We start from the raw sequence: 13096 nt of genomic DNA, 5'->3' as shown, positions 1-13096 counted from the left end.
AGGAGCCCCTCCCCACGCCCCTCTGAGAGAGATTTGGTTAAAAAGAACACAATGGTGCTCTAGGAGGAGATTCAGGTGATAAGGTGTGTGTGTGTGGGGGGGGTTACCTTGGTTGGTTATTGGCTAATGGTTACACAAGCCCAAAAATCGTTATGACATCATAAAGTGGCCAAAATCTGATCAGCTCATTTTCAGACAGGTTTTTATATAAATGGATCAGGACAAAAAGAGAGAGAATCTTTTTTCCTGAAACTTTCAGAATCAATTTACACAGAGGGGACACATGTTTATGAATAAAAGACATGATGTAGTGGAATTTGCATAATAGGTCCCCTTTAATGTAGCTATGGACTTTAGACACACACACAACTTCAGTAACCTCAGAAACAGCTATTCAAAACACTTGTGTTAGAAATCCCACTGTGTGACATAGACTTACAGTAAGTATCATTTTTATATTAACGATATTCAAACAAAATATGCAATAACATCTATTTATTTATTTTTTTTGGCCACTCACTTTGGCGAAGTTCCAGATTGAGGTGATACATATCTGTACATTATCATACTGGTTTTTTACAATACAAAATGGCATATTATTATACAAATACAGGTTCCAATGATTGGAAACACTTCAAGCAGGTTTACATATCAATATTATAATACCTACATTCTGGTTGACATATGTCAACATCCTCAAAGATGTTGAAAAAACCAACCATCTAACTGATCATCACAGACAAAAGCTACATTAAGAAGATGAAGCGAGGAAGTGCTTGATTTCCCCAAACTTCTAACAACATAAAGTTGGAACAGAAACAGTATTTCTGGAGCAGAGAAAGAGGGCAAAATGTAAACAAGATGGCGTCTTCTTCAGCTGAGATGTAACCAGCGCCGGACAGTTTCTCGTCCATGTAATGCACTCTGCCTTCTTTGCATTGATATTGTTGCTGATGTTGTAGAGAGAAAATAGTTCCTACATGAAACTGCTTACAACGAAGTCTGTGGATCACTGCTCATGATTTCTGGGAAGAGGCATTCCAGTTCAGGTCATTTCATTATATTGAAGAGGAAAAGATACCTCCAAATCTCTGCACCTCACACCAAAACAATTTAGATTCATAAAAAGCACTACAGGTATGAGGAAACATATGTGTTTTTAGTTTTGGTGTGAGTAACCCTTTTAAGATTTGTATTCCATTATGATCCCTCCATGAGTTATTTAGACAACAAAAACAAACTCTCTGAGAAGAGAGTGACAACTTTAATGTAAATTCATATTCTGTGATAAATGGTACTCAAATAAAAAAGATCTCAATGAGTCAAACTTATTTTTGGTTTATTTCATGTCCTATAACATAACATAAGAGTGAACAGCAGTATAAATATATCAAGGAACCCCCCAGGAAACAACAGGCATCAATGACAGAAGGGTTTAATCTGTATCATTTCAAGGTTTTTTCGGCCTGAACCTTTTTTTCCCCAGAGTCCTGTCAGGCTGAAGCTTTCCTTTCAGTTCAGCTCAGGCCATTCCAGTTCAGATCAGTTCAGCTTGATTCACTTTAATTCAGTATGCTTCACCTAGAAATGGCTCTCACTTCTGACAGCGAGCTCTTTTACTCTCGTCTCGTTACTGCTACTCTTTACTCTCCTGCTGGCTGCATGTGACACCTGCAGGGAGACAGAGAGGAGACATTAGCCTGTGTGTGGGGGAGAAATATAAATATAAGACTCAGTGTGGGTAAAAACATAGAAATAGCACGTAATTAGGAAGTCTAGGAATAACTGGGGAAAGAAGATGTTTCTTTAAAGAATAAAAACGCATTGGTAAAAATACAAAATTGTTAAAATAATTGTTAATGCTACTAATAACATGAAACATTACGAAACAATGTATAAACAGCAAAATAATGAGATGACTGTAAAACACACACACACACACACTCTCACACACACACACACACACACCACACACACACACACACACACACACACACACACACACACACACACACACACACACACACCCACACACACACACACACACCAAATTCAATCAGGACTCTGCTGCTGCCTGGGGGAAGCGTAGTGTGGAATCTTCACTATAGTGGAAATCACCTTTTCCATGTCATTTTACCCAGCAGCACCTACACTACACACAGAGTCTGGCTGCTTTCACACCGAGGACCAGGAGACTTTTTTTTAACTCTTTGTGGTGTAGCTCTCACACCGTCATGGCTGTCTCAGCCAAAAGAGTCTGTGATTTTATACAACCGTGGAAAAAAAATCAGCTTCAAAGAGCTAATGTGATCATGTGACAGCAGTGGGTTTGGTGATGTGAGCTTTCTAATCTTAGGGCGTATTCACACCAAGCTGTTTTGGACTTGTTTAAAGCCTGGAGTGTTTCACATGCAAGTTCGCTTTGTTTGGGAATATGCAAACACATAAATCGCACAATTCCAGTTCTTGCTAGAATCTGATATTTTGAAAATTGTATGAACACTGGTATATTAACTACATGCATTATCTTGGCAAGCAGTGTACCAACATTTTTTGCAATCTTTCCGAGTTTATTTGAATTGAGCAGCTCATATATTTTTCGGACTATTTGACCATTTCAATAATGCAGCACAATAGCCTGATATACAATGTTAACATACATTTTGTTTATCCGTCTTGTGATTGGGAACTACGTGGGGCAAAATGTAATACATGGTCTTCCTTGGACCATGATACATGATCCAAGATATTCTGTTGAAAAAAAAGAGGAGAGAACATCGGAGGCAAATCTTCATTTCTGACCAATGAAAGAACAGCTTTATCACGCATGACAGTTATTATAGACTTTCGGACCATAATTGAATATTGAAAGGTGAAAATAGTGTGAAATAAGTCTCTGAAATGGAAAAAATCGAATCAACTATTAACATACCCGACCAAAATGTTTCTATATAACAAATAGGAGGTTCATTTATTGTAATCAATCTGTCTATTTGGGAACAGTGGCAGTGTTCGATTCAATTGGACAGAGCCAGAATACCTGTTTCAGTGTTTATGCTAAGCGAAGCTAACCAGATGCTAGCTGTAGTTTCATATTGGCATATATTTAAAGGGGACCTATCATGCAAAATGCACTTTTGTACGTCTTTTATACATGAATATGTCCCCCCCCCGGTGTGTCAGGGAACTCACCAAGTGTCAGAAAACACAACCCTCTCTCTTTTCCTCCATACCCAAATCTCTAAAAACGGGGCTGCAACGGATCTGATACAGACTGATACAGATTTGAAAATTCTCTGACGTCAGGAACGAGGAGCTCCGCCTATATGGCCAACTCTCCACCTATCAGGGGAATGAGAGGTTGGGCCACGGCCAGCCATTGCTGCTCGAAAGCGCTGGAGACGCTGTAGTACATATGCCAGGCCTGTAAGTGTTGCAAAAATCGGGTGGCCTGTGTTCGTCATCCATAACATACGCCTGCCCATACCATAACCCCACCACCACCATGGGCTACTCGATTCACAACATTACCCTAACCCTAACCCTACCCCTCACACCAGATACTGACTGGTTTTCGGACCCCCCCCAGACCCCCCCCAATAAAGCAAAACTGCACGTTTCAGAGTGGCCTTTTATTGTGGCCAGCCTAAGGCACACCTGTGCAATAATCATGCTGTCTAATCAGCATCTTGATATGCCACACCTGTGAGGTGGGATGGATTATCTCGGGCAAAGGAGAAGTGCTCACTATCACAGATTTTTTCAGATTTGTGAACAATATTTGAGAGAAATGGTTATTTTGTGTATATAGAAAATGTTTTAGATCTTTAAGTTCATCTCATGAAAAATGGGAGCAAAAACAAAAGTGTTGCGTTTATATTTTTGTTCAGTGTAAGAATAAAACACGGAGGACGGAGATCTCTTTTTCTCCCCCTCTTCTGACAGCCCAGCAGCTGATCTCAGAGCATGCTCCCCTCTCCTGCAGGGGGGCGTGGTCAGCTGCAGCTCATTTGCATTAAAGCTATGTCACAGAATCAGCCCTTGCAAAAACAGGCCTGGAAAGAGCAAATAGAGCGAAATGAGGCATGGCTAAAATGCATGATCTGTTTGGTATTTTGAAAAAAAAACTATATTGATATACTTTATATAGGTATGGCCCTACAATATATTGTTCAAATATAGCATGATAGCTGTCCTTTAAGTCGAGCAAGAAAGCACAGAAACAGCCCAAGTTTTGAACCATCATCGGTCAGAATAATTTTATATGGGCAAAAAGATTTTCTTCGGCAAAGAATCCAAGCCAAAAAGTGAGAGTAACTTTAAAAGTATTTAAAACCCATAGAGCTGACATTTGAGCAAAGGAGGAGGATCTATCTGCTGGACGAAATCCAGAAAATGTGAGGAGATATTAACCATCTGTAGTGTTCTGCCATGTGACAACCATCTCAGAGGAGTGTCGAAGAGGAGGGCAGTACCATGCATCTCATCAAATCGCTCTGGCTTTAAACGGCCTCTCCAGAGTGTGTGTTTAGCAAATTAAAGGCCAGGGATTTTTTCATAATTGTCTATTTTATCATTTTATTACAGCTAGCTTTCCTCTGATGGGCTCCCTTTATGATTTATCAAATACAATTACTGCGTGACTTATTTCAGGAGCTCTCCATTGCTGAGGACCATAAGTGTGTGTGTGTGTGTGTGTGTGGTGTGTGTGTGTGTGTGTGTGTGTGTGTGTGTGTGTGTGTGGTGTGTGTGTGTGTGTGTGTGTGTGTGTGTGTGTGTGTGTGTGTGTGTGTGTGTGTGTGTGTGCGTGCGTGTGTGTGTGTGTCAGCTCTAGTGTTCTTAAATAGCATTAACTAATTGGAAAAACAGGAAAAGAGGCTGGAAAAGCTAAATTGTCTTTGTGGATTTATACCCCCCCCCCCACACACTTATTTCCCTCTGTTGCTCTCCTTAAATATATCAGAATCTAAAATAAGAGGAAATCATGTTTTAACTGATACACAGGAACTCATTTGGAATAGTGTCATTTTTTTGCTGCTTTGATATTTCTCGAGGAAGGAAGAAACAGTCGGATAGAGAGATAGAAGGAAGGGAAGAAGAACGCAGACAGAGGTTAATTCCATACCTTCCCCTCCCTGGTAATGAAGTGTAGGTGGCGTCCCGGTCACTGCAGCTAATTGAACAGTGGAGATTACAGCAGCCGTGGCTCCTCTGTGAAAAGAAGGCTGTGTTCATTAGTCGTTGCCATATAATATTCATTCTCTGTAGAAATATGTAGATAGTATTCTATGCAAAGAGCCGCTGGGATGATTTTAAAGCTCTCAACATGTATCGTGTAGCAATAACTCAAACAATCATTATTTGAAAAATGTCGAGTCTCTGGCTGCACTCCTGTTCATCATATCTGTGCTTTCCTGCTTAGAGATGCTGCTTTACTCATATTGAGCTCGGTGTTGTTCTTTAATGACAATATATTTTATTTTAAACATTTTAAAGGCTTTACAACCTCCACAAAATTAACTGATTATAAGGATTCATGTGCGAAAATGCTTCTCATCAAGTTGAAATCCATCCTTTTCCCGTGTTCAGATCTGTTTAAAGTAGCAATATATACGGTGGCCGACCCATGCAAAATGCGCTAGAATGGCCCAACACTTCCATTAGGAGAAACGTGCTGTACTTTTAAATAGGTGGCAAACATAACAACACAAAGGTCCCAAAACACATTTAAATGAAGAAACATCTTCACCAACTTGACAACATGTATGGAGCATTAAGAAAACCTAAAAAAGGCAAAACAGGCGCAAGGCTAAAAACCCTAAATGAAACGCTGCAAATGCAAAATGCTTCAATTAAATTAAACGATGCAAGAAGCTTAAAACACAACAAAATGGGGACACTAAAAAGTGTTGGGAACGGAGTGCTTTTGACAACCAGGGATAATAAAGTTCTTCATTTGAATGTGCTTTGGCCCATTTGTGTTTTTTATTATCCTTGTTGAAAGCCGGTGTTCTCCTAATGGAGGTGATTTAGGCCGTTGTAACGTGTTTGCCTCTGTCGGCCACTGTAAAAACCACTGTGCCGAAATACTCTGTTACAAGTAAAAGCCCTGCATTCAAAGTAATAAAAGTAACCAGTGTGGCCACATAAATGTGAACAATTAGCATACAAGTGCAAAAGCCTACACGTACCTTAAAATTGTACTTAAGTAATGTTCTGAGGTTCTGTTCACCCCTGCTGCCATGCACCTTGAAGAAAGAATACTATATATCAGTTATGAACACACCCCACGAAATGCACTTATTTTGTGCGGAGATTATTGCTGAATATCTGTCTCAATATTTCAAAAAGGTCATCAGCTGAAATACCTGTCTTTGGAGTGTAATTGTGCTGAAACACCATGTCAACGTCACTCCACGCTATCCACATATTCCTTTATATTCTCTTCTCTGCCAATGAGGAATGATTATGGAATAAAATATGTTCCTACAGTCTCTGTCATGTTCTCTGCCTCAAAGTAGATAGGGTCAGCACTGAAAACACTCACACAGTGTGAATAATACTGTATGTTGTCGATTTTAAAGCAAATACTGTGCAAAACAGGATTACATAATCAAAAGAAGCACCGGTAACCCTGGTAAATGTTGGCGTGGCATTACAGCCTCTGGCATTTCATGTTCATGAATTTAATTTGGCTCTTCACACCATGTTACATTCATATCTACAGCTTTTTCTTTCATTTTTCTTTGGGGGGGTTGTGGTGAAGTGTGTGCAATAGCTAAGACGAAGATATGCTACGTTTTCTATACTGTAGAAATAACAAGAAACAACATTGTTCTTCCAAATTAACTGCATCCATCAGACTGTATTGCATCTTTGGTGTGTTTCCCACATTTGTGTTATCGTTATGTTTAATTTCCTATGCTTTTAAATGTGCTTCAGAACAGGTGGATGTGACGCTGACTCGTTCCTCTGGTTTCCTGATGCTGGAAACAGAACTGTGTCTTTATAAAGACGAAAACAAAACTCCTCTCTGCTTCTGTCACTTTTCTAACCCCATCGAACCCTGTCCTCTTACCGTCACCCTCCCCCCTTTTTGATTGCCCATCCAGCTCAGTGGGACCCTCTCTCTCTCCCCTTCTCTCACTGTCTCTCTGCCTCACTCGCCCCCTCCCTCAGGGCAGAAGTAAACCACGCCTTGAGGCCCTGCTCCCATTGTGTATCCTCTGCTACTTCTGTTTGGGGCCTTTGTGTGCCGCTAATCAGCCGTGGGGCCATGCTCAGCCTCGTGTGTGTGTGTGTGTGCGTGTGTGTGTGTGTGTGTGTATGTGTGTGTGTGTGTGTGTGTGTGTGTGTGTGGTGTGTGTGTGTGTGTGTGTGTGTGTGTGTGTATGTATGTGTGTGTGTCCCTTGCCCTCATTACGTAGCCACACTGGGAGGCCAGCATGGGAAGTTTCTGCTGCACTATACCCCTCCCTCCACCTCCCCCCTTCTCTCTTCCCCTCCCTCTAGCTGTCCATCACTCCCTTCTTCTCCCTTCTTCTCCCCCCCACCCCCCCGTCACATCTCGCCACCCCAAGACATAAAGCTACACAGGCCATGATTCATAAATTAAACTACACCTGTTTCAGCCTAAAGCGAATGTCCGACGACCATAACTAAACTAGTCCTACCCAGTGGTGGGAAGTGACAAAGTACATTGACTCAAGTACCGTACTTAAGTAGTATTTTGATATATTTGCACTTTACTTGAGTATGTGTATTTTTTGATACTTAAACTTCTACTCTACTAGTAGAGTAGAACTTTAAATGTTCTGCAACATAAAGCACTTTTTACTCTACTCGTTTTTATTTAACACTCATAGTTACTTTTTCATATAAAAACATGTGATTTCTTTATTTGATATATCGCAGTACCTAACTACTAATATACAAAAATACAACCCGGTGCAAAAAGTATATAATAGTGCATATTCAAATGCCCTGACATGTTTATGTTAGAGATAGAAACAGTAATATATATGATTATTTAAAAATATAGCCATTGCGCCTATTGACTACTTTCACTTCTTATACTGTAAGTACATTTAGCTAATTATACTTCTGTTCCTCTACTTAAGTAACATTTTTAATTCAGGACGTTTACTTGTAATGGAGTACTTTAAGACCATAGTATTTCTGCTTTTACTCAAGTAAAGCGTTGAAGTACTTCCTCCACCTGGTCCTAGCCCATGATCAATTTGTGTTATCAAATTAAACTGGTTGCTAGTTTGAATACTGATATTTACTTCTGCAAATTAATACTAACTAAACTCAGCATAACAAGATTCATTCTCAAAAGTATAAGCCACTTTTTGTTGAGATTTTGAGTGCCCAATTTATACTTGGTAAAAAACGTTTAAAATAACCTAGATAGATAATGTTTACTTCTTCATGACTTTGATTAAGGGGCAGTTATTGTTACTTTTATAGTCATAAACGATGTATGGAATAAATACAATTAAATTCATGTTTTAAAGTTTGTACTGTACATTTGAGCCTACACTTATGAATGCACATCAAAATGATTACAAACGCATTAATAAAAAGTTGCTCTTTGCAGCCAGTTACAGTGTTATAAGCGATTAATAACTTAAGTGTGATTTAAAAAATGATTTATTAGAGTAGTCCAACAGGTTGATAAATTGTCTCTCATGCGATCAAGCTTTAACATGCTCAGGATGAGTCAGCTGATGAGTCATCTTGGTGAAATTGGTGGATAATGACTGCGATATTATGCTGTCAATGAATGCATTGTTCTATGTGAGCTTGTGTGGTGAGTTTAGACTTATGTTGTATACATTGTTTTTTATGTTAGGTAAGTGAGTGTTTGACATGGCTACAAGACACATTTTCCCATTTGGGACGATAATGGTGAGTGAAACATGTTTTCCTTTAACATGTAGCAGGCTCAGTATCCACAGGATGTCATAGTTAAGAACTTCACTGTACACGATACACTGTTAGATTGGCAAGTGATGCAACTTAAACCTAATAAAATAATAGAAGGTTACTGAGGGACTATCTCTGTCAATTTCACTGTTACATGAATAAGCTGGGCTGTCCGTTGCTCTTTATTGCCCCCTCTCTCTGTCCCCCTCTGGCGTGCCCCACTCAACATCCTAACAGCCTCTTCCTCCTCCTCACTCCTCACCTCCTCCTCCTCCCTGCCACTTCCTCACCATCCTTCCCCGTATACCAGCCCCTGCTTCCTTGTGCCCCATCCACGGATATATCCCCTGGCCATGTTTTGTGTTGTTGGTGTGTGTTTGGTGTGTATGGTGCCTGTCTTGGGTGCCCACGTGAGGGCGTCAGCCATTGGAGTCCTCCAGCTTCTGTGACTCGAGGGACAAGTGGTTGTCTGGTCATCTTCTCATCCACACACACACACACACATCCACACACACACACCACACACACACACAACACACACACACACACACACACACAGTACACACACCACACACCACACACACACACACACCACACACCAACACACACACACACCACGACCACACTACACACACTACACCACACACCACACACACCCACACGACACACGCGACACGCACACTATCACACCTCTTTCTTTTCTTTCTTTCTCTCTCCCTCCCTCCCTCTCTCTCTCTTCAGTCAACAGCTACACTCCTATCTCAAGTTTCAGTGTGGGACCGAGAAAATCTCTCTCTCTCTCTCTCTGTCTCCCTCTCTCTGTCTCCCCCCTCCATTACTTTCTTTACCTGAGTTACCACAGTTTACTGACCCATATTCATGTAACAGCACATCATGAGTGCAAGAGAGAGGGAAAGAGAGAGCTTAGAGATTACTTGAGAAGTGAGACTTCTTCACTTTTTGTTTCCGTCTCACGGAAGCACATAAGAGGCAATCTTTTTTTTATGGACAACTTGGTCAAATCACTAGACCAGTAAAGACATAAGGGCAATGCTAGCGGGAAAAGTCTATTGCTTTTCTGTTTTAAGATTCGCTATAATCTTTCTAGATGTCTGAGTTCAGCCCACACACATTTAGGCGGCTGAAATTTAGGTTTTGAAAGTGATGAACACAACAGTCCAGGCAGGGTTTTTTTTTTCTAACCCAAAGTGATTGATTGTACACCTCTAATGGAGCCCAAACGTCCTAGTCCCAGAGCCTTTTGAGGCATATAACCTGTTTTATAAGTGGACAAAATAGGAACTTTAAATCTTCTCTCCAAAATGTTATGGCAGAAAAAAATATGTATTACTCACTTATTGTTATAAATTACAGTTGGGACAACTACTCAAAGTCTAGTTTTAGAGTGAGGATCTGCACTGAAAACCCAACATGGAGCCGAGTGAAAGTCATGATAACTAATAATAACCACCTTCCCTTAAACTACAGCTGTGAAGGATTTCCACTGGATTAAAGATATTGAATTCGGTGCAGAGAAGGCATTATGGGAACTGTGTGTGTGTGTGTGTGTGTGTGTGTGTGTGTGTGTGTGTGTGTGTGTGTGTGTGTGTGTGTGTGTGTGTGTGTGTGTGTGTGTGTGTGTGTGTGTGTGTTGTGTGTGTGAGGGAGGGAGGGAGGGAGGGAGGGAGGGAGGGAGGGAGTAAGCTGGAGAGAGAAATAAGTGATGATTAGTGGTGACTCAAGGCTTCCATGACCATAATCCATATGAACTATTCACACTCGTACAGGTGTTTGATAAAAGCAATTCACAACAGAAGTGGAGGAAGTACATCATCATTATTCTAATATTTTAAAAGTGAAACATCTTCTTTTTGCTTTTCCGGATGGTAAGAATACAGCTATCCTTTACAGGAAGTGTTGCAAAAATGCCAGTTTTCATTTACACAGATACATTTTGAAAATGTATTTATTAACAGTATGTCTTCTCTTCCACCAGATGTGGAGTTAATGCTTGATAGGTTGTTTGTATCGTAAGGTAGCAGTAATAATGGAACATGCTTACTTAAACAAACACTGTCCGCTTTCCTGTTGCCAATTCTATAAGTTGTTCATGGACATTTAGACCTCACCTAAAACAGTGTAATGTGAAGGTATTTTTGCCTCTGTTGCCTTGATAGTTTCACCCTGGGTGGCAAACATTCAAAAGTAGGGTTTCAATGTTGACATGAACACACGTGTTGCATTTAAAAAAAAAAAACACATAAATATATCTAAATGTAGGGCCAATTTAGTTCAGATTTGAGTTCTTTAGGTTGATACTTAATCAGGACTTTATTTTGTTTCTGAATTGATTCTGCTATAAATTGTTACTAGGTCACTGGAATATCTCCAGCATGATGTGGTTGGAGTTTTATCACTTTATCACACTGTTTAAGAATAAAGAAAGTTTTGGTGAAGGTGAATGAGACCAAAAAACTGAATTAATTCCCCCGCCTAACTTGTAATAGTGGTTTGATTAGCAAGCATGTAATTTACTTTACCCCCACGGATGGAGACAGAGGGGGAAGGGGGTGAAACGAGGCGAGGGATGGAGGGAGATGTATAGCAGGAAGGAGGAGGAGGAGGAGGAGGAGGAGGAGGAGGAGGAGGAGGAGGAGGAGGAGGAGGAGGAGTGTATATAGGCTGCCCTCTCAGCATGTCACCTCATCTCCCCTCCTCCCTCCACTACTTTATTCCTAAGGACATACGTGTTTCCCCCCTACTCAAAAACCTAAAGCATCACCTCCTCTGCCTGCCTGCCTACACACACACACACACACACACACACACACACACACACACACACACACACACACACACACACACTCCACCATCTCCTTCCCCCCTATAGCTGCACCATGCTGTGTAAGCGGTGGGTGGGTGTGGGTGGGGTAGGATGGGGTCGGAGGTCAGAAGCAGGAAGTTTTTTTTTTCTTTTTTTGGTCGCCCGCCCATTAACAAGCTTGCACGACTGCATGCAGGAAGTTGTTTGTGCACAGACACAATGCAAGTTTATTTGAATCCAGCAGTGGAAAAGTGTTGTCACTCAGTGGTTGAGGGTTAAAGGCTAAAGAAAATGTTGAGGTCGGCATCCATCAGTGAGTTGCTTTTACTGGCAGAGAAGAAGAAGGAGGAAAGGAAAACATACCTACACTTTTCCTATTTCACTCACCACCCCCTAGGTTCAAACATGTTTTCATGTTCTTGCATTTTCTCTAAAGTCTTTTTATTTGACTCCCCGGAACATGTTATACATCGAGTGCCGCTGAAGGACTGTTCCAATGTCCAGCATACTTGGAATTCTACCGAGCCCGGTGTACTTCGTAGTGAGAAATTTCGATTCTGCACCATGTGTAGACTCCGTGTCTTAAATCCCCACAATGCTTTGCGCACGGACCAATTTCCCCAAAATGCTGTGGCGGGGCCTCTCATATGCCCACTGCTCGCCTGTTCCACTCTTTGTTTTCTGAATGCCAGGAAGTATTCTTGCCTCGCTTCTGAAGCAAGTGACTCGGAAGACATGTGCTACCAAGCAAGCGTACTCGACATTGAGAAACACCATAGGCCCTGAGGGAGGATTACGCAAATTGAAGCCGCTGACGTCACTTCTACTTCTTCTTCTGCTTTGGGTTTACTGGCAGGCCGCAAAACAACTTCACGCCGTATACTGCCACCCGAAGTCACCGGCCGGAAGTCCCCCGAGTTGGGGACTGGCTTCAGCAGAAGCTGCTGGGACTCCCAGCAGCTTCTGCTGAAGCCTTCCGAATAAATCGCCAGAACGCCGACACCTCCTCATCTCCACCGCTCCCATGTTTTTTTTTGTTGTTGCCATAAGTTATTCTCTCTCCGTTGGTGCGCACGGCTAATGCTAATAATGCTAATGTGAGCAAATACAATGCACACAAAACAAAACGTTTACAGGTTTTACGTGGCGTGGTTTGCAATCCGCCCAGCCAATCATAAATAGGAACCTTTTTCTTCCCAGGATAGTACCACCTCTCTAGCAGGCACTGAAAAGGGGAGAAAAAGTTCCAGAAAAAAAAGATATTTTTGGTGTGAACGCAACATCCCAGGAACTATCGGAACTATTTCTGGGAAAAGTACTCTGGTGTGAAAGCGCCTATTG

General features: G+C 41.3%; 1 long non-coding RNA gene across 2 annotated transcripts in view; it reads right to left on the bottom strand.

Annotated features, from left to right (window-relative positions):
* Nucleotides 1–316: 316 nt before the first annotated feature.
* LOC117542314 overlaps nucleotides 317–13096 on the bottom strand; it is a 154070-nt gene continuing 141290 nt past the window's right edge. The window contains exons 5-7 of one of the 2 annotated variants that reach the window (XR_004568411.1): nucleotides 6192–6248; nucleotides 5126–5211; nucleotides 317–1671 (exon numbers count right to left, since the gene is read on the bottom strand). This is a non-coding gene — a long non-coding RNA (uncharacterized LOC117542314). The remainder of the gene's footprint in view (nucleotides 1672–5125; nucleotides 5212–6191; nucleotides 6249–13096) is intronic. The other variant, XR_004568410.1, reaches the window with a different exon arrangement.

This window comes from Gymnodraco acuticeps, unplaced genomic scaffold (genome assembly GCF_902827175.1).
Source record: "Gymnodraco acuticeps unplaced genomic scaffold, fGymAcu1.1, whole genome shotgun sequence".
Classification (NCBI taxonomy): Eukaryota; Metazoa; Chordata; class Actinopteri; order Perciformes; family Bathydraconidae; genus Gymnodraco; species Gymnodraco acuticeps.
This window is presented reverse-complemented; position numbering and strand designations above follow the sequence as displayed.